Below are 27,182 nucleotides of genomic sequence, written 5' to 3'. Positions count from 1 at the left end.
CCGCCCACAGGATTTGGGGCCGTGTTTTCGCTTGTCGAATCTCACTCCAGTCTGAGCAGGTGACTCTGGCTACCTGCAAATGCTGCCCCGAGCCTCGATCTGAGCTCTAATACCAGTTGAAGGAGTACGAGCGGAAGTGTGACACGAGAGAGAGTGCAAGAAGAAGAGCACGATGATATGGTGAACTCGCTCTACTGTAATGTCTAGCGCATAGTGAGTTCTTATTAGGTTTTTACAAAAGAATATGTGTACATACCTGGCGGCCCGCCCACTTACCTGGGCGACCAGATTGGGCTTTATACCCCAACAACTCCATATCCGACAGTACCAATTCTAAGCACTGCAGGGCTACTTGTCGCTCTGCTGAGTTCTTAATTTTCCAAGAAAACCCGATATATAAGTAGACCAATTTCTTCACAAATCTACAAAGGGCATGCATTGTACAAATGTGGACATTCACAAGTGGTATTTTCAAAACCGGTCGAAAAGCAGGGTCCTCAATGTGACGTGTTGGAGCTTTTCTCCACCACTTTGGGTCCATGACCTTTGCAGGCTCCATGCAGAACAAACACAGCGACTTTGCCATTGCACCCATTCCACAATTATACATGCACTTTAATGTTTTGAGGTCACCTACAAGATGCCACTGAACTTGAAAGTCTCCCTCCATCTAGACGTAGTACCTCTCCCTGGTTAGTCTGTCGATCAATCACCTCCGGAATATTAGTTCGATGGAACACCCAATATAGAATCTCATGATCTTCTTTCTTTACCTGCAACACAAAATAAATGAGACTTAAGTAGATGTGAACATTTGAGCTTAGCTGAGAATCTTGCTTGCCTCAAACGCACCAAGCCACCATCTGTTAGATTCTAATTGAACACTAAAATACAAAGGATCATCACTGGGACACTTTGAGAGGTCTCTATTCATTAAATTAATAGTAACACGCTCTAGCCGTTTCTCTTTAACAAGCTCACACTCATCCAGTTTTAACACAAAATGTAATACCCCTCGTGACTCTTCAACCATTCTCTTCTGTAACATCTGCAGGTCCATAAAAATATTATTGAACTCATCATATGCCATGTTTGCTCCATGGCCACTGTAAGTTGCTATAATATGAAAGGGCTGTCCAAGATAGTCTCCATGTGCCTCGTTAAGCTGAAGCCTCTCTTTCCAAACACTTGAGGCTGATGGTAAAAGTTTGGATTTTATACCCTTCTTAACAAAGATGTATGAGATAGATTTTTGTATAGCCGAATATCCTCTTTTGCTTACACCAAGTGAATCAAGTGTGCCTTGTTTCTCTTTTGTAGGCACTGAGTTCTCTGAAATAAAGCGGTCCACTACATTTCGTTGTAGGACCTTAAACTTATTGTCATGTACTATATCTGCTGTCAAGCTTCTACTTATAAGTGGCTTCAATCTCTTTCCTATATTGTCTTTGGGGTCAATTTTTCCCTTGTCAGGATAGATTGAATCTCTACATGAAGACAATGCATAAGTAAATAATAGGAAATTTACTTCACTAACACTATTTAGGCACATGAAAACAATGCATAATAAGAAAAAACAAAAATATTACTTAACTAAGACAATGTAGCCAACAAGAAGCATCACCTTAATGCTCCGATTCTTTTCTTGAGACCTCCGGATGCAACTTGCAATGTTTCAAGATTGCACAATTTCTTGTTTCGGATACGACCACCCAAGATGGTGTCCTTCATTTGACAACTTCCTACCTTTCCTTTCAGCTCCTGTACCTCTGTTTTGTGTTGCAAAATGGTAACCTGATCTGTAGAATGTAAATGTGAAAGACGAACAATCTCACATTGTTTCATCCCTTATAAGTTTCAGCTTCCCTTGTAAGAAATTTACAATAACCCAGAAGGCCCTTTTCTCCATCACCAGCAAAGGTCCATAAGCTTGTAGGATTGACAAACGGTGGAGACACATTAGTCATTGGATTCTTAGGATAGAGAGAGCCTCTCGTCCAGATATCTATGTGTTTAGCTCCCTGAGCTCTGAGCGTGTCTATGGATGCGGGAGGTATATGTGTGTTTTCTTTACTACGCTTAATTAATGGTTGGTACTCATTGTCCAAATCAATGTGAAGGTGATATTTGGATCGTTTCTGCGTAACATTTGTGCCATTTTAGGAGTGCGCCATTAGCCAAATGTGCAAGTTTAATGGAAAGTGAATATGCGGCTGCGCCTTCGTTCCTCCATGTTAGCCTCATTCCCTCCATATTGACGAGGTTCATTCAATGCAACTGAAAAGAAGATTATCCCTCAATCATTACGAATGAATGTTCAGAAGAGTAAGGAATCTACTTAAAGTACACTTTTTAAACTTTTACCATGAAAGACCCACCTCTATTATTCGCCATATTTTCTAGAGAGACAGTACAAAAAATACATTTTCTTAGAAGGCCCTCCAAATGACCTCCGAAATTTCCTAATGGCACGTCAACCAAGTCGACAAAAAATCCTCTATAGTCGATTCTCAAAATATCTTGTAGCATGCCAAAGTAAGTGAGTTCCACCACCACAAGATCTGCATCAAAGGATCGTCATCGACTAGATTGTTTGAATTTTTCCATGAATCCACAATCTTGTGTAAAATGTTTTTTGTCAATCTGCAGTACCTTGAAATGGTGACCTTTACACCATGTTGTCGTGCATGTATGACTTATACTACAACCAACAACAATTATGATTGCTGTCCAAACATCTAGAAAGCCATGAGTCAAACATTGCAAACATACCTTGGGACTGCAACCCCGCAAGTACTCCCACTCCTCCTTAGTCATTTATTTGCCGCGCTGTTGTGCGCTTTTCAACTAGTTATGAAACCATCTTAAGCTCATGAATTTTGGTAGGCTATCAAGACCCGCCGGACAATGAACTGGTGGTCGTCTTCCCCATCTCCACTCGATTCGGGCCCTTTGTCTCTCTTGCTTTGCATCCTCGTATTATGAAATCCACTTTTTCATCATTGAATTGTGAAGCATGCAAAATTGATTGATCTTAGCCTCTAGATCTTCCGTCATTTTCTTTTCGACATCGAGCTTACACATCACAATCACAGATATGCTCTCATCATTTGTGGTGTGCCAAAGCCTATCTCTTGTACAATCAACTCCAAAGAGCCACTCTCCAATGTAAACAAGGGACTCTAAACCAACCAACCCTATGTCTTCTAACACACATATCACTTGAGTGTTTTCATGAAACATTCTAAAAAATATATCCAACCACAGGCAAATATTGACATGAGTCTATGAGCCATCCCTATGAGTCCAAAGGGGGAAAAAGGTCATATCTCCATCACAAGTGATGCTAAGAGCTTAAAGCAGGTGCCTAAAACTTCAACCACAACCAAACCTCCTACCCAAATCTCTTCAAACCAAAACAAAAGCCTTTATTTGTAGTGTTCATCAAGCCCATGCAATCAACATCTCAAAAGAAATCCCCTTGGCACAAGAGTGAGAAAAAAACATGATTTTTCTCTGTTTTCATGAGAACTTAATTGTTTCAAGTGTTGAGATTCTAGATGATTTTTACATGATTTTTGAACAAGATAATCCACTAACAAGCTTATCAGATGTATGGAAATGGGAAAAACATCACTTTAGTCTCTAACCGCTCTCTGAACTACGACAATTGTTCCCAAGAGCTATGAAAACCGAGGCTAGGGGTAGCAAGAAGAAGTGGAATAGCAAGAAGAGGCTGGAGAAGATCCCAAAATTCACTATACTCAAACTCTCTGAAAGAAGCCTCTACTTATATTGAAAATGTAAGACTTGAGCTTGAAGGAGCAGTGGGATATGAAGTGGTCTACTAGGATGCAAAAAAAAAAGAGGTTATCTTCCCATGATACCTCGCGAGTCTTAGACACTGGCAAGGAAACTACACATTGAGAAGCATTGGAAAAGATAAATTACTTCCAGCTACCTCCATATGACATCGATTTCTTGAGGGCCCATGAGCTCTACACTAGCATCACAAAGGAGGGTACAACTGAGATATCAACCCTCGACAATGACAAAGTTCACATAAAGATCACATCAAAGCTTATTGTAGAGGCTTTACAGTTATCAAATAGAGGAATAGAAATGAAAGGGAGTGGAACTTTTTGTAAAGAAAGGAGCAGCAACAAAATTCGTAGACATGACATGTGAGGAAGCAAATTGTCCACCTGCATGTTCATGCAACAATAAGAGGCCCCCCGTTCAATACACAACACCCAACCATACAATGGTCATGTGACGTATACATGGGCTTATCAACAAAAAAAATCGATAACTATTGAGCTACTCACAAAAAAGAAGAAGCACACCAAGTCAAATACATGTCAACTCCTAAAGTACTGACCAGGATAGCTTATCAAGCTATCGGAGCAGCCCAAGAATTGTCTGAAAGCTCCTTCACAAAATTACTGGATCCAATTCCAAGAGAAATATAGTGACGGGGAGTTAACAAAGTCATGCTCTACTTAGACCACTACCCATACAAGATCTAAATTAAAGCTTCAAGAGTCAAAGAAGAGCAAGTGGATAGGAAGGGTAAGATTCCAATGCCCATGCTTAAACCCGGTAAAGAAGAGCTAGCATAGAAGCAAGCCCGGGAAGAAAGACTAGCTGAAGAGTTTAAGAAGCAAAGAGTCAACAAAGGGAATTTCGTTGAGAGATGGTTACCCCCACAAAATCCGCACAAAAAACCCATCAGCTACTCCCATCATTGTTGAGCATCTGGAGGAAATGCAGGCTCAAATGGAGCAAACCAAAATAGCAAAAGAAGAAGCCAAGAAAGCGGTTGAAGATGCAAAGAAGGTGGATGAAATATTGGAATCAAACGGCTCCACTGAGTGCTTGCACTCCAAGTCTGATGAACGCTTCTACGAAGATTTTAGAAAGAAAATGACACAAGGAGATACCTCGCAACCTAAAGCATCACAGGCTCAAGACACCCAAGAGGAACCAAAGGATCAAGATAGATTCCCAAAACTGCAAAATCCTCTTGTGGTCACATAGGAAATCAGACGGCCGATTCCCATACCTAGAACCTCTAGTCAAAAATGGAGCGTGATCGACCCTTATATAAGGTGGCTATGCAAGAGCACACAATGGATCTCAACATTGTATTAACACTCCAAGGTGAGCTTAATGAAGCTTATGATGAGCTACATATTCTAAAAAATGAAGGTTATGTTGAGCTACTGCATGCACTCAAAAATGAACAAGACAACTTAGTCATAGAAGCTCAGATTGGGAGGCACAAAACCCAAGAGTCAAAGAACCAACTACTTCCCCAATAACAAAAAATAGTTGAACCTTATGATGAGGGAAATATCCCTTTAAGCTATTGCCAAACATAGAGAAGTAATGGAAGATCTATCAGGTAGTTTTCATTGATGTCCTCAACCAAGCCGACATACTGGAAAATCAGTTGGCAATGGCTAAAATTAAATTAGTAATTGTTAAAGAGGAGTTAATGGCCCAATTCTGCATAGTGAAAAAAATCAAGGCCAACCCTCGATTGACATGATTAGCAAAAACCATTACAACACCTTTCAATGCAAGTTCTTGAATTTTAGAACTAGAGAGGGAAATTAGAGTGCAAGAAAGAATGTGGCAAGATGCCATTGTGGCAGCCTTAGCTCAAGAGGAGGGACTCCAAGCAAAAAATGCAGCTCTCAAGAAGGAAAATAAATATTTGAAGGCCTTAGTAGCTTCATTACAGGCTAAGATTGATTGTAAGCTCATTGTAGGCAATCAAATTTCACTAACACATGCGATCACAGAGACGATGACTAGGGCGAACAAGATGAAGCGCAAAGAGAGAAGGATGCTCGGCAAGGACCACAACTGACCAACAACCAAAGTCATCTTTTGAAACTACTCATTCAGTCAAGTGAGGGTCAAGACAAAGGGAAGCATTAGGCTACACAAGAAATCCCCGAGATCAGTACAGCTCAGAGGATAGAAGAGAGCAATGAGCCTAAAAAAATAGTTGAAAGGGAACATTGCCTAATAGAAGATGCCCTATCTGAGATGAAAGAAAGAGTTGCAGGAACAGATGAAGAGCACTAGAAAAAAGCAATGGAATGGGAAATTGGACTTCTCCATTTTGTCAATATGTAGCTCCTCAAACCAAGACCATCAATGAGGACTCGTATACCCTCTCTCTCCCTCTTCCCTTGATCAAATATTGTATTCGAAGAAAAGCCACCATTGAGCAAGAAATGCTAGAAGCTGAACCACAAGAACAACAACCTAAGTGGCGAATGGCATGGCTGGAGAAGCATCTAGACTGGTGAATTCATATGATAAAGGCACCCAATCTCCTAAAAAATATTAGTGAATAGGTGTCATGCAACTAATATGTGAATTTAGTATATTAAGGGAGCATGCTCCTTGAAATCCGTAATGCAACTAACATTCACTTTTTCTCTTGTATTACAAAGTTCTAGGCCAAGCTATCCAATGGAAATTCTTCCCTTTTCATAGTCTATAATTCACGTTCAGTGGGACTAGTTTTTTTTCCCACTTGATGTTTCTAATATTGCAAATATAAAGGGGGACCTGGCTCTTATCGCTCTTCTTCAAAATAAGCTTTTTTTCTCCCACGATTCATTCTCCCCCTTATGCCACCTAAGAATTTATTGTCTCATATATCTCCTCTCCTCTCTCTCCATAGCCTCCTTTCGTTGCCTTCCTTTGCCTAAGAGCACACCAGACATCATTGTCCTCACAATTGATGTTGTTAATTCTCTAGCTACTCCAACACACCTCGCCACCTGCACTCTTTTTCCAGGCCAAAGTGGTCCTATGCTCTTCTATACCCTATCTTGCTACACCTAGCTCATGTGTACCTCTTGCATTATCCATCTATAACCAACGTTGCTACACCCTGTTGTGCAAGGACCTCCTACAATTGACCTCAAAAGATTGATTCCAAAATGGTGGCTATCAACAAAGAGAGCACTCCAGAAATCCAATCGTGCACAATTTTCATGTCAAACACGCATGTGAGGCTTGTGGTGGTTGCTATTTGATTAGAAAAGACATGCCTTAGTTTTTTTTCATGTACTTTCCCTAGATGGTATCTTGGTTGATTCTAAAATAGACGAAGAGTCTTGCTTGGTGGGCCTTGCTATACAATATTATAGCAATGAATGACAAATATGATTTTAAATGGCATATACATTTTAAAAAATTATTATGTTTATGGGAGGACACAAAGTTAAGTGCATCAAGTAAGAGAGAATAGAGGGATGATTTTTAAGAAAGTTAGTTGAGTTTAAAGAAAAGAGAGATTAATATTACAAATGAAGATGTTGTTGGTTTAAAGAAAGTTCCATGTATTTTAACGATGAATCAATCTTACTTGATGTGAAATTTGCAAATAGATTATGGTGACAATAATTGAGAAAATAAAAAGTATGTTGTGTTAGCAAAACAAATTTCAATGAGGCATGTGCGGCAACTGCAAACAAAACTTAAATCTTTCTTGTTTGTTTCAAGAACATGTATTTCTTGTAGTGAGGGAGATGAGCACATAGAACATTATATCCAAGCGAATTTGTGCTACTATGTCCACTAATTCATGTTTTTTCTAATATACATACTACATGTGAATTCCTACAAACAAAAAGTATTTCAAAAAAAGTTTTCATCAAATGGTTGGTAGCGTAGAACGTCACCTCGTATCTTTGACGGTGGATGTCGAGTGTTTTCCGCCTTTCTTCTTTTGTAGTTATTTGTGACACCTATGTACTTGCATCTATTTGGCTGCATGTGATGGAGTAGGCACTGTATCCGATATCCGCTATCTTTTGCTAGCTGGATTGTCTTGTTCGAGCTGCAGAATCTAACTCTTTTTTTCCTGTTCTACACAATTAAAAAAACAGGGGTAGTGTAAGATTGAATGTTGAAACTCAAGAATATAGCAGTATTTATTTGAGTGAGATATTTGATGAAAATTTTCTAAAGGTGATATGACCTATTGGCTAGCTGTCAATGTTGATGAAGGCGTACGGATTAAAACTTGTGAATTGTGCTCTATAAACATCCTTGCCATGCTACCATGTGAGCTTTTTCTCTGTGATTGATGATGGCTCACCATTGCATTGTTTATTTAAGTTTGTTAGGATCTCACGTGCATCATTGTTATGATTGTATCTAATAGGCCCTCAAGGGCGACATCATAGCCATAATGCAGCATCTTGAGAACGTCGGGCTTTATTGGTGTCTTTATTTGAAGCAAGCAATTACCGTTCTTGACAGTCATGAGATCCTTGAGCATGTCAATTTCTATATTTAGTCTATTGATGATCTCTTTAATCAAACCTTAAAAAAAGAATAGTGAAAAGAATAAAAAAATATTCTTTTAGCTATTTGATGTAGGTAGCAAAGCAGTGATAGGGAAAAAAAAATTACAATCATATTGATATACGTAGAATTAGCTTGTTGCTCTTTTGATGCCCATGATTTTGTTTTCTTCGTGGTGTTACACAGATCTATCTTTGAACAATCAAATCTCTATATCTTTGCAAAACCCTTAATGTAGGTGTCTGGGCGACAACCTGTTAAGTTAAGCAGCTGCATTTGCTTCTCCATTAGATACTCTTGTAGTTGGACCTGGGGTTGTTTCCTCGAGGCAATGTTTTACTTGAAAAGTTTAAATATCTTTGCAAGGATATCCAAATATTATCAATATATACGCTTTACATTGAGGAAACATCATGTGTTATGTTTTCTAGATTATTATACCTTCGAGTTTCTTGTTTTGTTTTGTTGGATGTCTATGTTGCCTGCAATTGTGACATGATTAGACTTTGTAGTGAGAAATCAATAGTAGAATGGTGTGAAAGATTTGAGAATGTGGTCATAACAATAGAGAAAAATCAAAGTAGGATAGAGTGGAGAGTCAAGTGTAGGCTAATGTTGATTCCAAAAAGTCAACATAAAGAAAGAACTCTCGAGACATCAAATTATTTACAGAGTAAATATTGCACAGATGCTACAAAACAAAGTCATGGAGAAATTTCAAGAACTATTTGAATACATATTCAACTGGTTGCTTAAATGTTTCTAATGATTTACATGCACAATGTCAAGTGGAATAGGGCGGAATATATAAGGAGTTGGTAGGTTGAGAATTTTGTGATTTTGACGGTCTGTGATTCGTGACAACATGACATAGGCAAGGCCTCGTGCAAGCGCATCTCTAAAGATAAGAAGAACTTTGATGGAAATTGTTGCACTGTGTGCCTTGTGTCCAGTCATAGCATATACAAGTGTTAAGGGGAAGTGATTTATGGTACCATGTCCCATTGATCAAAGTTTGGTTATGATTCGTTCGATGAAGTGCCAGTTTCTTAGTCTTCATTGTGTACTTGAGCAGATAATATGAGTGATATTTTGTGATGTGTTGGATATTCATACAAGCACCCAAGAGGAGAAGAACGGTTGCATGGTAAGGAACCACATTTCAATCTTCTTAAGTTGGCCAATAGTACATCCACTTCAAGGAATGAGGATCTAGAGCAGACGAGGGTTTGGTTGTCTATCATATGGAAATCCATATTTTCACTTGCCATTGTTATTGTGCACATGACATGCATCACAACACATGTGCATTTTCTTCTTGAGAACAAGCTCGTGAAGTGTCCTTGCATGCATTTCATTGGAAAGTGCAATAGGAATATGAGAAAAAATATATGATATTGTTTGCTCGATGTCGTTCTCATCCACCCATAGAATGACATGGGCATGGAGAGATCCCCTGTTTTGGATCTCACACCACACAAGGTGGTGATGAATTTGGTGGAGGATTTGACTTCCCTATAAGATGTAGTGATTATGAACTATTTTAACTGATTGTGTAAGAGAAGTTCACATTCAATTGGGCAATCTTTCCACGAGAACTTGGAGTTGATTATTGGAGCTATCTTCTCAATTGTGTGGACATCATTCCATTTTGTGGCGGTCACTTCATCAGCTCTGTGAATGTAATAAATATGTTTGGTAAACCCCATACATCAATCATGCTGATCAAGTCCTTCAATGATCATCTGTGCCAAGATGGATTGCTGTGGGCAATCACCACTTGAACGCTGATTCTGGTCACTTGAATGCGGTGTCTGGCCACTTGAAAGCGGGAGCTTGACGCTTGATTGCAGTGATGACATGCTTTTAGCTACCACTTGAAAGTGGTATCTCACCACTTGATGACCACTTGAGAATGGTGAGCAACTAGTTCAAAGTGGGCATTCACCACTTGAACGCGGATTCTGGTCATTGGAATGCGGTGTTTGGCCACTTGAAAGTGGTGTCTCACCACTTGAGAGTAGTGCCTCACCACTTGCATGGAGTGATGACTAACGTAGTGACTTTGCACATGAAAGTGGTGTCTCACCACTTGATGACCACTTGAGAGTGGTGAGAAACTAGTTCAAAGTGGGCAATCACCACTTTAACACATTTTCTGGACACTTGAATACGGTGTCTGGCCACTTGAAAGCGGGAACTTTCCGCTTGATTGCAGTGACAAGGTTTTAGTTACTACTTGCATGGAGTGATGGACTGACGTAGTGGCTTAGCACATGAAAGTGGCTTCTCACCACTTGAATGCGGTCAGACACCACGTGAAAGTGGTTTTTATACGTGTAAGTGTTGTGTGCACCGCTTCATTGCGGTGTGACAGCACTTGTAAGTGTTTATAAAAAAAATGTGTTCAAACTCCACTAATATGGTTTTGGTTACCATCATAAGGTGGTGGGCACCAATTGTGCAGCAGCAATAAAAAGTCTATGGCACTACTATAACTGTTGCACTATGACTAAAAGCTGCTACATCACTTGGAAAAAGTGAGTTGCACCACAAAAAACGTTTGCACCTGTAACACCCCTACGAGTTTGTAAAACACGTCTGTTAGAATTGGGTAAACAAGACTTGTTAGTGGGTGAACACCACTTTGTAGGGTTTACGGTGCAGCGTTGGTGCATTTCTAGTAAAACCTGTTCCTTAAACATTAAAATCTGCTGCTTTAGGCAAGCTTTTCCATGCATGGGAACCCCCCCATATATCTTTGCCCTTTTACCAAAATCTTTCCTATTACATAAGTTACTTTTGATTTTTCTTCCCTTTTTCACAAAAGTTTTAGCCTTTATTAAATAAATAAGACTTATGCTAATCAATCACAATGTAGCATAAATAAGTAAGCTTTCTTTGTTGATCTCTCTTTTGACCTTAAATATTAAATATATATATATTTTAGATTACATTATATATTTTAGTATTTTCTAATATATTTTTCATGTATATATATTATTCCACCCTACCAAATATTTTATTCACTAGTTTTCATTTTCAAATTTCAATAATACCTCCATCTAGATGATTGCCAATATTTTCAAAACTCTAGGTCATGTTTTCATACACATGAAGAAGCTTACACTTGAAGGCAAGAGGGAAGTCCACTCAAAGGGGACCACCAAAAGACCTTTGCAACCACAAATAATACATTATTTGGCTTAATTTTTTAAGTAGATAAGAACCCCAAATCTGAAGAAGCGTTCAACATGAAAGATGTAGCTCGTGATCTCAACTTTTAGCTTAAGTTTTTTCAGAACTTTTGGAGTTATGAACGCGGAGCTATGATTTTTGTAGTGGACCCCAGTTATCTCGTGTAATGGTGACACAGGCCATCCCCAATTTTCTTCCCTCTAGAATGTCTATGGTTCTACAAGTCTTCAAGCATGATTACAAGAGACAAGGCTCTTTTAATGAGGTCTTGGTAAGTCACTACAACAGGCTATTCATATTAGCGACACTCACACAGCGACGCTCAAAAAAAAAAAATCCCGGCGTCGCTATGAGCGTCGCAAATTTACAAGTAAATTTGCGACGCTCATAGCGACGCTGGCTAGGCTAAAAAAATTAACAGAGAGCGCCCAAAAACTCAGATCTCAGATCTGACTTTTTCGGCGCCCTCAAGCAAGGAGCAGGTAACGCTCTCCCTCTCTCTCTCTCTCTCTCTCTTTCTTCTCCACACACACACACACACACACACACACACACACACACACACGAGGAGAGGAAGGAGAGCCAGGTATGATCCTTCCCTCTCCTCACTCTCATGTTCCCTTCCCCTCTTTCTCTCTCCCTCTCTCTCTCTCTCTCTCTCTCACACACACACACACACACATAGTGTTTTTGAGAGAGAGAGAGAGAGAGAGAGAGAGAGAGAGAGAGTACAAACATAAACAAAAACGCACACACACATACATAAACAAAGAATGCACACACACATTGAGAGAGGAAAAGAGAGAGAGAGAGAGCATGCATAAACAAAAAACGCACACATTGAGAGAGGAAAAGAGAGAGAGAACATGCATAAACAAAAAACGCACACATTGAGAGAGGAAAAGAGAGAGAAAACATGCATAAACAAAAAAATGCGCACACATTGAGAGAGAAAGAGAGAGAAACTAATTTAACGTCGTAGGAAACTAATTAAAATTAAAAGACCTAAAGATCTAGCCGACGAGGAGTTGAACTCAAGACCTATTATTCAAGAGGGAAATGGCATAACCAATCTATCATACTTGGCATGGGTGATAGAAAGGTTATACCATTTATCTCTTTTTATTGGCACACACATCCACACACGCGCACACACACAAGAAGAAGAGAGTTATAACGTCGTAGGAAACTATCCTAAAAGACGTTAAAGATTAGGTTAGATGTAGACTTACGTTAAATTAGATTTAGGTTTATTTAAGTTAAATTAGATTAGATTTAGGTTTATTTTTAGTTAGATTTACGTTTATTTATGCTGGATTTAGATTTACGTTATATTAGATTAGATTTAGGTCTCCATAGACTGCGATGCCTGCATGAAGCGGGTGAAGAAAGCCCTCAATGGAATATAGGGTATTGCTGCCTTCACTCATGGTGGGCTCCGTCGATCCAAAAGTACTGGTGAAATGTCTTCAGAAGATAGGGAAGAAGGTGGATCTTCAGGGCAGCAAGAGTCACTACATCCCCGACAATGACCATCTAGACAACCTCTAGTCATTCAACAACAACTTCAAAGTTAGTAACAAGAGCAAGAACGGTCCAAAGGGCCAATTGCTGTCGTCAGATGTGGATGGAGATGAGGCGGCGTCACCGCCGGAAGTTAACTCTCACATCTTTAGTGATGAGAATGCCAACTCTTGCCGAGTTATGTGAAAAATTATGTGTTAAATCAGTTTTAAGGTTCTTATAATCCCTATTAGTTTAGTTCTTTGTTTTTAATATAACATAATTTACGTTAGATTTAGATTTATGTTATATTAGATTAGACTTAGGTTTATTTAGGTTTACCCACACACACACACACACAAGAAGAAGAAGAGAGTTTTAACATCGTAGGAAACTATCCCAAAAGACGTTAAAGATTAGGTTAGATGTAGACTTACGTTAAATTAGATTTAGGTTTATTTTTAGTTAGATTTAAGTTTATTTAGATTTACTCTAATTTACGTTAGATCGAGTCCACGCAAGAATTACTTACGGTTTAGGGTTTAGAGTTAGACGAACAGTGAAAAGATCTACTGTGAAAAGATGTTAAGATGCTGTGAAGTGCTACAGCTAGAGAAGAGGCAAAGGGGTTTTGTCCACTACATGCAGTATCATGTAGACGTGGGTCTGTAGATTTCTTTTACCCACAAATATACGTATTAACCAATAAAGACGAGATTATAACCCAGTGGTTCTGATCTCCGTGCACCTCTAGACCGAGGTGTGCGGGGATTGGACATGACTAGAGAATGTGAGGTAGAGAGAGAGAGAGAGAGAGAGAGAGAGAGATAAGACGAAGAATGCCAATAGAATATTAAATTTGTTGTCCACGTTATAAGATTTTTATCCTCATTATGAGTAGTGACGAGGATGTGGGACCGTCCAACCGAAACACCTATCTCTCAACGAGGGTCTTATGTCCTTGTAATCAATGCAAGCATGCTGTGCGACGGACAAGACGTGTTTCTTTGCAGCACGTTCGCGAATTTGGCGAGTTCGATCCATCTATTATAGATCGAGTTGTTGCCAATTATAACTCGTCGGACTCTGACGCTGGCCAACAAGCAGCAATCTTGCAACCCAATAGACGTGTTCGCAGGCGCTTTGGTCAAGCAGCATATGTGAGGCCACAAGATGTAGCCTCTGACAGCTCGGGGGATGATCATGCAGAGCACATTCCCAACGAGGCAATGTTTGCGCCCGAGATTGATGAAATGATCGAGACGATCATGGATTCAGAAAGGCTTATCTATGATGATATGAAAAGTGAAGCCGATACGCCATTGTATAATGGAGCACGTATGTCTAGATTGAAAGCACTCCTGGTTCTTCTCAACATGCAGGCAAAGTTTGGATGGAGTGACACTAGCGTCACAGCGCTTTTCAGGTGATCTATTACAATTAGTTTACTTTAATAAAACTCTAAATGTATAATGATCTGATAGATTTTTACACGACTGAATCGTATTTTTATGTTGTGTAGATTGCTTAAAGAGCACATACTACCAGCTGACAATGTGATGCCAGATTCCTGATATGAAGAAAGAAAGATTTTGCGAAACTTGGGGATGGATTACAATTCTATCCACGCTTGTCCTAATGACTTCATTCTTTTCAGAGGGGAATACATAGACATGGAGAAGTGTCGGAAATGTGATTCCGAAAGATATCGAGTAGATCTCCATGGGACAAAAATTCCACAAAAGGTTTTGCGACATTTTCCTCTGCTTCCTCGCATCAAGCATTTCTTCGAATGTAAGTCCATGGCCGCCCTAGCATCATGGCATGAGGAGAATAAATCTTCGGATGGTGTGCTACGAATTCCTGCAGATTGCGCAGCCTGGAAACATATAGATGGAACATGGTCGGATTTTTCCAGGGAAGCTCGAAATTTGCGCTTAGGCCTGGCTATGGATGGCGTAAATCCATTTGGTCAAAGATCAACATCTTACAGTGTATGGCCCGTTGTAATCGTCAACTACAACATTCCCCCGTGGTTGACTACAAAGAAGGGGCACCTATGGCTAAGCTTGATTGTGCCAGGGCGATATAAAGTGGAGAATATGGATGTGTATCTTCGTCCACTATTGGAAGAGCTACAACAATTGTGGATTGGCATAGAGGTGGTGGATATGAGCCGACACACAGGACGACGGAATGCTTTGATCAGAGGCATTCTAATGTGGACCATGCATGACTATCCCGGGTTAACAGAATGCTCAGGTGATCTATTGACACTCCTCACTCAAACACTGTAAATCTTTTTTTTTCCCATAGTTGATCTATTATCATGTGTATACATGCAGGGCTTCAAACAAGCGGATACAGAGCATGTGTCACATGTGGACCTAGACTGAATGCACGTAGGGCGCCCTCACTGAAGAAGCAAATCTACGAAGGTCATCAAGCGTATCTTCTAGAGAATCATGTTTTACACGACGGCTTTTTGGGAAGAGAGCCACCAAGGATGTCTGCACAAGCATGGTTAGAGCAGAAGGAGATGTGCGATGACGGATTGCCTCCAGGGATGAAGAGACTATCTCTATGGTACGAGTTACCATACTGGCCCCGACTCATGATCAATCACTTGCTCGATCCAATGCACATATTCAAGAATGTGGGTAATCTACTATGGGACCATCTGACCGGCAAGAAAGATACTTTGGGAGCCAGAGTTGACCTTAGAAATGTGGATCGTATGGAGCAATATTGGCCGCAAACAGCGTCTGATGGATCGATAAAACTCCCTAAAGCACCATGGATTTTCACAGGAGCCCAAGAACGCAAAGTAAAAGAGACCATTCGATCTTTGCGGACCCCCACTGGCGTAATGCACTCGCTCCGAACGTGTTTTACTAAAGAAGGAAAGCTTACCGGTTTGAAGTCACACTATTGGCATAAAATGTGTCAGGTACGTTCATAGTGGACTTTAACACTAGGTTGGTAATGGGACACTTTTATGTCCTGGGACACTTTTATGTCTTGTTAAGTGACCATTTTCCTTGAATTATATCAAGAGTTTCAAAATGGATTTTGAGGTTCTATCTATCTAGAAAGTTGTCTCATGAGCTGAAAAAACTTGACATTTTTTTGGAATATCAATTCCATCTTTAACCTTGTCCTTGCACAACATTTCACAACCTAAACTGTGTGAAAAAACGGGTCTTGTTTTTGGCTTTTTTCAAATTTTTGCAACTATATCACTCTAGAATTCATGTTTGTGAGGTCTATAATTCTAGAGAACTATCTTTAGTAGTCCTCAACATGTATTGATGCTTCTGGGGATAAATAAATGTTAAAGTTGTAAGTTATGACCAAATTACAAAAATTGTCAAATCCTGGTTTTTAGCCAATTTTAGCTCTTCTATGATTTTTTTGGTGGCTTTCATGATATCCAAATGCAGTTTTGATTTTCTATGTCACATATTGTAACATAAAGCTAATATTCCCTGAGTTTTGGGGCACCTAATACCCTATTTTGCATAGTACACAACGATGGTTGTTTTTTTCAATTATAGAAGAAAATGGAACATTCTAGTATATCAAGTATAGCTTTTTCAATATTTCTAGTTTCTTGTGACAACTATATGCATTTTGTAGGTAGTAACCATATCTAGTCATAAGAATCAAATTTGGCTAGATATTGAATAGTTTCAATGGGATTCTACAACTCATAATGTTGAACCCAGTTTTTCATGTTTGTTGTATTTAGCACTTCATCTTTGTCCCCAAGATTCCCCTTGGTAAGAGATGTATTATTCTTTTGACATGCTCCATGCATCCTTATGAACCTAAAGGACAACAGGGAACTAAGAAAACATGCATATTATTTGTATTGAGCGTGGCTATAGAAACTTTGATGATAGGTTTGCAGATTGGTAAAAATTCAACTTTTTTGTACCTATTTCTTTTGGCAAAACAAAAAATAGTGAGTGAGAAGCACTCATATGTTCTGATCACCAACCCATTGAAGTTAACTAGGGAATTTATCTCAAGTCCTACAAAAATCCCTAATCTTATTTTTATGCAACAAAACATAAGAAATGATTGTTTTGATAAAAATGTAATGGTCCATCAACTTTGGAGGCTTAGTGTGACCAAAAGACGAGAAATTTTACAAGTTTCTTATTTTTTCCATGTGTAGTAGGCCTTGAACTATAACCTCATGAAAGGATTTTACAAAATGAGTGGATCTACTATGGTTTTGGAGGTTTTTTTCAAAACCCTGAAAGGACACTCTTATGTCCTGTTAGGTTACCAACCTAGTGTTAATATCATTGCATAAAATGTGGACTTTAATATCATTGTTGCACATACTTTACAGTTTATTTTACCGGTTGCCATTGAGGGATGTTTGTCTCTCGACATCCGTAACACAATCTACAAACTTGCAAAGCTGGTGCAATGGATCTCACAAAAGGAGATCAACGTAGACTCCATACCATTCGCCAAACTAAATGCTGCGGAGCTTGTGTGCATGTTTGAGAAACATTTTCCTACTACCATGCTAACCATTCAGGTGCATCTTCTTGTTCACATAGTTGATGAGGTGGAAATAGCTGGCACAGTTCATTCCAGATGGATGTTCTGCTTAGAACGTTTCATGAAAACGCTTAAGGGATATGTGCGTCAAAAGGCACGTCCGGAGGGTAGCATGGCAGAAGGTTGGTTGGTATCAGAGTCCCTAGTGTACATTGGAGAGTGGCTAGACGGATTTGATAAAGCCCGGGACACGCTATGGCGAACCATAGATGATGAGCGCATATCTGGGATTGTCATGTGCAATCTCGGTGTTGAGAAGAAGATGAAGGAAGATCTAGAGGCTAAAATCAACAGATTTTGCATGCTTCACAATCCAGTGATGCAAAAGTGGATTTCACAATATGAGGATGCACAACCAATTGAAAAGCGCACAACAATGCGGTGACGAATTGACTGAGGAAGAGTGGGAGTACTCTCGGGGTTCCGCGACTAAGGTAAGTTTGCAATGTACGACTAGCTAGTGACTTTATTTCTAAACGTTTGAACGGCCACTCATAATCTTTGTTCGTTGTAGTATAAGTCATACACAGCAGCATGGTGTAAAGGTCGACATTTTAGGGTGGAACGGATCGACAAAAAGCGTTTTACTCAAGATTGTGGAATCATGGAAAAATTTGAACAGTCTAGTCGACGACGTTCCTCTGATGCAGATCCTGTGGTGGCGGAACTCACTTACTTCGGCACGCAACAAGAGATTTTGAGGATCGATTACAGAGGATTTTTTGTCGACTTGTTCGACGTGCAATGGTTCAAGATAATCATGGAGGGTCGCAACGCTACTATGCGTAGAGGAGAGTCTGGTTTTCTTGAGGTGGATTCTACTAAGAAATGGACTGACCTAAGAGACACTTTCGTACTACCCGAGCATTGTGAACAAGTAAGTATGTAAATAGTTAACATCCCCCTTTTACAAGTTATGTGCTTGAAAGCTCTCATGTAAGTTATGTGGCTCGGGCAGGTAATATTTCATCCTACAAAGTCTACATCAAATTGGTGGTACGTCATAGAGGTAGCCCCTCGTAGTGCAAGGACGTATGAAGGCTACCATGTGCCAGTCACAACGGCATCAATAGAGGAGATCAGAGAAGATGCTCAATCAGAAGCCGCTGCGGTGGTGCCAGACGAGCATCAAGATGCTACTACTCTATATGGGGTGCATGCAGACGATCTTCACACTCGTCTAGACACCGGCGCTCTAGTGGTGGCGGTGGCGGTTGTTGTGGGGATTCCGCCGCCGATGCCTCCACACCGCCTCGTGTTCGACGAGGCTCTTTACCCTCCCCTTCTTTGCCCGTCCCCACACCAGCCAGAGCATTGCCATCTACGCCAGGTTTTGCGCGGCTGACTGTTCCTAGCAGCTACACACCTCTACCTACTCCGCCGGGAGCCACCCCACTCGACACTCCTCGCTTCGGGTCCCAGACGCCGGTGGAGACACCTGACGTCCATACCCCCATCGACACGCTGCTAGAGACCCCTGTCGGGACACCCAGGTTTACGCGTCACCGGCCAGAGGGCTTGCCTTACTCCGTCGACTTCAGCGGCGGTATTATCATGGATGATGACGGCAAGAAGGTGATCTCGCGCATGCGTGGTCTTTGCTCTCAGCTGTTTAGACACTACATACTAAACAAATGGAGTGAAGTACCAAGTGATTTAAAAGACAGAGTCATCAGCATACTTCATGATGAGTTTCCCGTTCCAACACAGGATCAGCGCTTCAATGAAGACCTAATGAAGATTCGAATGCGCGAATACTGCAAACACAAGCGTTCCGAAGTGCAAAAAGCAATCAAGCATGGGTGGAACAGGCCAGATTGGCTGGCCAAAGAAGATTGGAAGAATGCGAAGAAAGCAGCGCGCGAGAATCCCGACAAGTGGAAGCAACAAAAGGATGCAGCCAGAGCGCGAGTAGAGGCAGGGAGCTCGCACCACTTGGGGAGCGGTGGATGGGCATCATTTGAGGCCGATTTTGTAAGTGTTTTCGCATTGCTCTTTATGTTCGATAGTTTAGGGTTTATGAGTTTTTTAATTCTAACATAATGAAATCTTTGTATGTTTTGACAGTGGTCGATGACAGGACGTGATCCCACACCGTACGAGCGCGAGTACGCAGGCAGGAAGGGCTTAAACGCCCTGATGGACATTCTCAGTTCTCACGACGGCATGGTTAGTATTAGGTTTTACTCTTTTCTATTTTTTGTATTGTTTTATAAATGTCGTTATATGTTTATACTTACTGAAAGCTGTCTTATTGTCTTTTTTTGCAGAATCCGACAGATACGCCACTTGGACGCGATGAGACGTCTGACTAGACGACGTCAGTTTAGTCGTAGCTAGATAGCATTAGTTTAGGGTTTCTCATAGCTTATGTATCATGAGACGGATTTTATACGTCTTTTTGAACCATGTATATTATTACATTTGTCACCGCAGCTCATTTTGCCAATCAATTCTTTATGCCTATGATGTTGTACAATTGTCATTATTACATTTGCCAATCAATTCATTTTGCCTATGATGTGTACAATTGTCAATTTTACGCTTGTCAATTTTGCAAACAATGCGTCTTGTGGGTGACTATTTTGGGTCTATTATCTACCCTTGCACTTTTTTTAAAAAGTGAATCAAGTACAATATGGTTGATGGGTGGCAGGGCATTCAATGCCCTGTCACCAAAAAAAATTTCTCTCGGGCGTCGCTATAACCGTCGTTATTTATGGCTCTGGAGCGTCGCTATAGACTTCTGTGTAAACGTCGCTATGAGAATCTCTATATAGCGACGCTTATAGCGACGCTTATAGCGACGCATATAGCGACGCTATTAGCGACGTCGGGGGTTATAAAAACCCAGTGTATTTCCGTCGCTAACAGCGTCACAAGAGCACACAACCTCTTGTAGTGAGTCTAGAGTGATTCTATCACCATTTTTGGAGGATCCATCCTCATCAACAACTATCCACCTTCGACAACCTCTCTTGTAAATTTCTTACCTCTCTCTTTTCTCCCTAATAAGCTTATGTCTAGCCAAAGCTAGACTATTGTAAATATTTCCTATCCTCTACATCCTACCCACATTCTCTCTTCTTCTCTCTCTATTGACTATGGTATTTTAAATAATGAGGAGACAAGATGGGAGCCACAGTCACATGCACCCCATTTTCCTAGTCACCAAAGTGGGACACTCACTTCAATTAGAAATATTGCTAAATCCTCTCCTCCTTTCCTATATAAGGAGGCCATGAGAGCTCACTAAAAAAAAAAAAAAAAACACACACACACACACCTATCCATACACACTCTTGTGCTACATGCTTGTAGCATGAACCCTAATCACATAATCACAACACCATCACCATGCACAAAAGATGAGCACCACACCTCCACACCACTTGTAATTAAGGGTTGAAGGCACAATTTCAAAAAGAAGAAGGGTGGACACACTCATGATATTCCTCGCCATCAAGTCCCATCTCTCCATTATGCCTGCTACGATCTTGTTCCCTTCTCATTTTCCTACCATACGCTACCTATTGTATTCATCTTTTGCAAGCAATCAACACACTCCATCTTGGTGCCATACTTTGTGTCGCTTTGGATATATCTCATTGTGAGTATGGTATATGCTTGTTCCTTGCCATTTTTTTTTCTGCTTATGTTAAGGTGTACAGATTCGCTACCATACACACACACTCTCTCTCCCTCTCATATTCCTATCATCTTGCTACTTCCATCTTGAGGTGTGCGGATTCACCACCTTTTGTATGAGAAGTGAGCATACTTGCATGTATCCCTGACCTCGTTATCTTCCTTACTACATGCACGAGTAGCGAGCCCATTCTCACTCACTCACCACTCCTCTCACCTTATTCTCTGACCACCCCATTCCACATTTGGGTGTGGATCTTGAAATTGTTTTCCATGGCATGTTTCATTGTGTATATGTATGCGTCCTAGCCGCATATCTTGCTAGGTGGTGCCCCTATTGCGTATTCCCCATGATGAGGCCATTGTGCATAGTCTTGGTGTAGAGGCCACCGGGTCTATTTTTTCACTTCCGCTGACGGGGGCAAAGAGAACCCCGAACCCCGACGGCCTCTAAAACACCGGGGACCGATCATGCGTAGAAGGCCAGTACCCCAGTCCTGTTTTGCCTTCATGGCCATCAACCATGGCCTTCCCAAAATTAGTGGATAGCCCTCCCCCTTAGTAGGCATTACAAAAACATTTACCTCTACCTCAGTGTTGAAAGCTTTGATTTTCACGGCACTTACCACACCCACACACTTTACTTTTGCGTTGTTTACCATCTTTGCCTTGCATGGAGAAGGCTTGTCAACCTCGAGCCCTAATCGAAGCATCATAGCTTCGCTCATTACACAGATTTGTGCACCTCCATCAATATAGGTTTTTCCAACCCTCTTTCCTTTTATGTTTACGTCGACAATTGGAAGGATGTCATCCATGTTGCATCGCGAAATTGCTCCGGCTACCTTTGTTTTGGAGCGTCTTGTACTTACCATTTTAGACCATTGTCGCCTTACTTTTGGTGCAAGATGTAGAAGTTGTGGCCATGTAATCTTCGTTCCTTGCTCTGCCACATCCAATGTTAGATCATAGGGCTTAGAACTTTCCCCTAGCTGGAAGTCGGTGATGCCCAATTTCCGTCGTGGCCTGGATGGCCTCTTGCTAGTTTCTCCTCTCATGCTTCTCTCATCATCTGATTGTGTAGCTTTCTCCCTCCTAGCTCTTTTCACAGTCATGGCTTCAAGTGGTTCTAAAAAGGTTACCTTCTCCTTACCCTTGTCCCTCTCCTTTGCTCTGGGTGGATCCACTACTACGGCTTTTCCTTTCTCTTCTAGCCTTATGATGTTTACGTGTTGGTGGGGGTGGTGCTCGGGGTCGGGGTGTTCTTTCTCTAGGGGGTTACAATTGGATCCTCCTACCTCCTCTATTATAGTTTTGTCGTGGTTTGGGACAGTAGTACATACCGTGACCTTCTTCTCCGCAGTTGTAGCAATGATACTCCCTGTTTTGTCGTCGTGCTCTTCTAGGGTCTTGATCTCTTTCTTGACTCCTCCCTTGCTGTATTAAGTGGACAGACAAATTCTGCAGTTGGTCAGTAATATGGGCCAACATATCTTGTTGGTCATCTCTTACCCCAAGAGCCGGTGGTGGTGGTATGGTGGTTGTCGTAGTTACTGGTCGACGCGATGTTCCTGCTTCTATTGACTCGGTTTCTTTGGCTTTCATTCGCAGCTTCTTGTCCTTAAGGCGAAAAATCTCAACGGCTAACTCGTACGTAGCCGGAAATCTACCTTTCACCTTCTCCTTGAGAAGCGGCCATAAGCCATGCGTGAACCGATATTTTTTTAGGAAATCGGGTGCGGCTTCCCCCCTTGCCAGTGACTCAACCCACCGTTCCCACAAATCCACAAATTTGGACTCATAGGTGGCATATTCTAAAAGACCCTCCTGCTTCAAGTCTCTCAACTTGTCCCACAACTTTTCTGAAGTGGTACCTCCCCCAAAGCGCCTCTTAAAAGCGGTTTTTAAGGGTTCCTAGTCATCCCTGGTTGCTTGTGGAAGTGCATTGTACCATGATCTAGCTTCTAGCTTCATGAGATGCTTAAAGATTCTAACCCGGGATTCATCCGTATCTTTGTTGCTCACTACACATGCTACTTCAAAGTCATCTAGGAAGTCTGTTACCAAATCCTCCCCCTTATTTCCTTTGAATGTTGGAAATGCTACACTTGCCATGATTACTGAGAGAGAGCTAGAAAGACACACTGCTTAACTTGCAAAAGTTTTTTTCTTCTTTACAAGGAGGCGTGTATACCCTCTTATACTAGGACATAGACTAAAACTTCAAACGGTACATTGCCTTGTACCAAAGGTAGGACAAATGGTTGATTTGATGCCAGAACCTCAAAAAATTGCTCTCCACCCAGCATGGTGTCAATGACGTGCTGGTAGTGAGCCTTCAAATCCAGTATTACCTTGATTGAGCATACACGTGTTGGTATGTGTGATCTGTCTTGAGGTAGGTTGTACTGATTCATGTGAAGCTTAGAGGTGCTTAGTCACTGTCCAAGCTTGTGGGAGAGGGTGGTGTTCTTTCCTGAAACAAACTCAGTAGATCCCTAGTTTCTCTAGTGAGAGTGTGAGCCAATGATTTCGTTATCTGTGCTGCAACATCAGATGTGACTTGAAAACTGACTGTGATAATTACCTCGGTGACTTGAGTTACCCGATTCTCAAAGTAGAATAGTGTTGATTCTCTATTGTGCAGAGCTCCTTCCATTTTCTTGTTGTTGGTTGGTTGTAGGTTGCGGACATGGTTTCGACCTTCTCCTTCTTCTTCTTGGCACTTGGCATATGTATATCCACTGGGTTTGGCGTGTTGGTTGACTCTCCCACTGCAAATCGATTACCATTATGCCTGGCACTTGAGCTTCGATGGAGATGCGGAGTTCGTCTAGTTGTGCTTGGAGCTCTTCTTCTTCTATCGTCCAATTAGAAAATCTTTCTATCCATTCATCCATTCACAATAGTTTAGGGGTTTCAGTCTTGTAAACTGAAGGGTTTTCATGAAAAGATCCTTAGTGGGGGCACCAAATGACGGGGGAAAAGCGAACCCCGAACCCCGACGGCCTCTAAAACATCGGGGACCGAATGGCGCGCCTCGAGCGTGTCATGGTAAAGCAAACAGGGGGCACCACCTAGCTTCAGCAGCTAGGACGCAAACAACACACCACCATAACAAAGTTTTCATCCAAGAGAGATGGATGCTTGGGAGTAGTGATGAAGAGGAAAGGGAATGAGATCAAGTGAGAGAGAGAGAGAGAGAGAGAGAGAGAGAGAGAGAGAGAGAGAGAGAGTGAGGGAGGGGATATAGCGGCTTAGTACTTAGGCACCACAAAAGGATGGCGAATCCGCACACCCTTCACACATACACAAGCTCACTCCAAACACAAGACTAGGTGGCGATTCCGCACACCTCACATGGGCAAAACATTGCAAGAAAACATACTCACAAAACCTCAAGCTTTATTTAGAGAATAAGGCGATGAAATGGGGAGCATAGGGTAGAGGAATGAGAAGGGAGAGCGTGGTAGAGCACATGGCGGATAGGTGGGAGTTGATGGCGAAGACTCGCACGAGGGTTATGGCCGTCATCCTTCATTTAGTTTCCCTTCATCTCCCATAGCCCAAGGGTGTAGAGGTCATGCTCAAGACGAGCATGGTGATTGCAGTGATGGTGATGGTGTGGGTGTGTGTGTGTGTGCACTAGGCACACACAGTGCATAGTGTACTCTTTGGTGATGGTGTGTATCTTTAGTGTGATGGTGACCCCTCTTTATATAGGGGAGAAGGGGGGAGAAATTTTAGAATTTAGAAATGAAGAAATCATTATCTACATAGGCCATGTGACTGTGGGCCCCACTTGTCTGGCTGTGTGTATATGTGCCAGAACAGCAGTCTCATGAGAGAGAGACTAAGAGAGAGAGATGGGTTGATGAAAAAAAGTGAGAGGTGACATGGATAATAAAGTAATTACAAGAGGGCAGAGAGGGGAGTGTGTTCAGAGGTGAATCTGTGTGCAGATGTGTGTGAACACAAGAAAAATCAGTTAACCACCGGGTGGGGATGGGTCTGTGGGCACCTTTTTCAGTGAAACTGAGTATGTGTGAGTGTGGGGGAGGTTATTTAGCTACAAGACAAGAGACATGGCGCCCTTTAGAGAGAGAGGGGGGTATTTGGGTCATGGGATATGATAGGAGAGAGAAAGAGGGGGTGGGGTATACTATTTTGGAAGATAGGGTAAGTTGCATGTGAGTTAGGGTGCATTATTGGTGAGTTATAATGCATTATTGGTGAGAGGTGGGGTAGCTTGAGGGGAGAGAGAAAGGAGAAAGGACAAGGGGAAGAGAGACGGGGTTGACCTTTTGAGTGGAAGAGAGGAAAAGGGACACCTGGCGGGGCAACAGTGAAGAAAAAGGAGGCAAGGTGGTGATGGGCTACCCCGCAGGCATGAGGTGGCCTATTTTACCTTTCTTATATATTTACATAATCATACTTTATTTTTTTCTTACTTTTTCCAATGCCTTTTATCACTCCCTCCCTAAGAGGGGGTTTTCATGGGGTGGGGACGAGAGAAGAGGGGTATGGGAGCTTGGCTTGTGAAAAGCCCCCATCACCGCCTCTCAGCAGCACCACTAGAAAGTGGTGCAAAACACCAAAACAAGCTATAGCACTAATAAAAAGAATTATAGAAACATAATGTTGTGGCATTCATGAGTTGTAGCACCAATAAAAAGTGGTATAGAAACATAATGTTGTAGCAGGAATATGAGTTGTAGCACCAATAAAAAGTGCTAAAAAAATATATCAATTACCTGAGGCTCCTCAAGAAGGTGGATTGGATTCTTTACATATGAACATCTAGCTACTCTCTTATTGCAAACATCTTTCTTTTTGGGGGACACCCTCATATCATCCGTCCAAAATTGAAAGACTATGTCTTGAACAGTTTGAGTGATGTGAGTTTTCCGTGCATCATCGCTATGACACGCAGATGCCGGGAACGAACCATCGGATTCACTTGACACTATTAAGTGATGTTTGGCTGAATATTAGTTTCTTTTGTTGATCCCCATTAGCTTGGCAGCTTGTGGTATGCTCATGTCACTGTTTTGCTCCTTGCTTCCACCATTCACCAACATCAACATTGCTGATTTTTTCACAAAAAACTCGCCTGAAGATCTTGGGACCTTCACATGATTAAAAGTGTTGGGGATGTTTCTCAGCATAATTGCTTCCAACTCTTTGGATTTACTCTGCATAGTAAGGAAGCAAGGATGATGAAGAAGTTCATCAAAGATTTCCTTCCTACCACTTGCATCCATTCCCACGGATAATGTATCAAAGTGTTGTACCATAGATTGACATATCCTTCGTTTCTTTCTTTCATCCATCCCCCCCGTATTGCTTTCCATCACAAGTTTGACTGTTGCCTTACGTTGCTTTCGTTTCTAAGCAGCCCAATATTCCCTCATTAATTTTCTATGCTGAAGTTGATCTTCTCTACTCAATGATGATGAGTTGATAGATAGTTCTTCACTGTGATCCATTGTTGCAGTACTTTCAAAGGATTGCTCTACAAGAAATACAATACAAATCATAACTACACGCTACACTTTTAAGTAATACATGGCACTTCTTGCACTAATTAGCAAGATACTAACAAAGCATAATAAGTGTTTACATACCTCAAGAATCATCCAGTAGAAGAGGAACCTATAGAGATAGAGTTCGTGAGAGAGAGAGAGGGAGAAAGAGTGCTGAGAGAGAGAGAGATGAGCGCGAGATCAGACACAAGAGGAGCCATGCTTAGAGAGAGAAAGAGAGAGAGAGAGAGAGAGAGAGAGAGAGAGAGAGAGAGAGAGAGAGAGAGAGAGACGGGGCTGAGCAATACAGAAAGCTCAGTAAGAGCTCTGTGAGAGAGAGACAGAGAGGAGCTAGATAGAGCTCCAAGATAGATCTCAGAGACAAAG

At 41.3% G+C, this 27,182-nt stretch overlaps 1 pseudogene; it reads right to left on the bottom strand.

Moving 5' to 3' along the window:
- The window catches only part of LOC147424065 (uncharacterized), a 51,395-nt pseudogene extending 24,924 nt beyond the window's left edge, over nt 1-26,471 (bottom strand).
- Nucleotides 26,472-27,182: the final 711 nt, after the last annotated feature.

The sequence above is a fragment of the Adiantum capillus-veneris genome, chromosome 26 (assembly GCF_014529385.1).
Source record: "Adiantum capillus-veneris isolate H3 chromosome 26, ASM1452938v2, whole genome shotgun sequence".
Taxonomy (NCBI): domain Eukaryota; kingdom Viridiplantae; phylum Streptophyta; class Polypodiopsida; order Polypodiales; family Pteridaceae; genus Adiantum; species Adiantum capillus-veneris.
The sequence above is the reverse complement of the archived record's forward strand: the minus strand, read 5'-3'. Positions and strand labels throughout refer to the sequence as shown.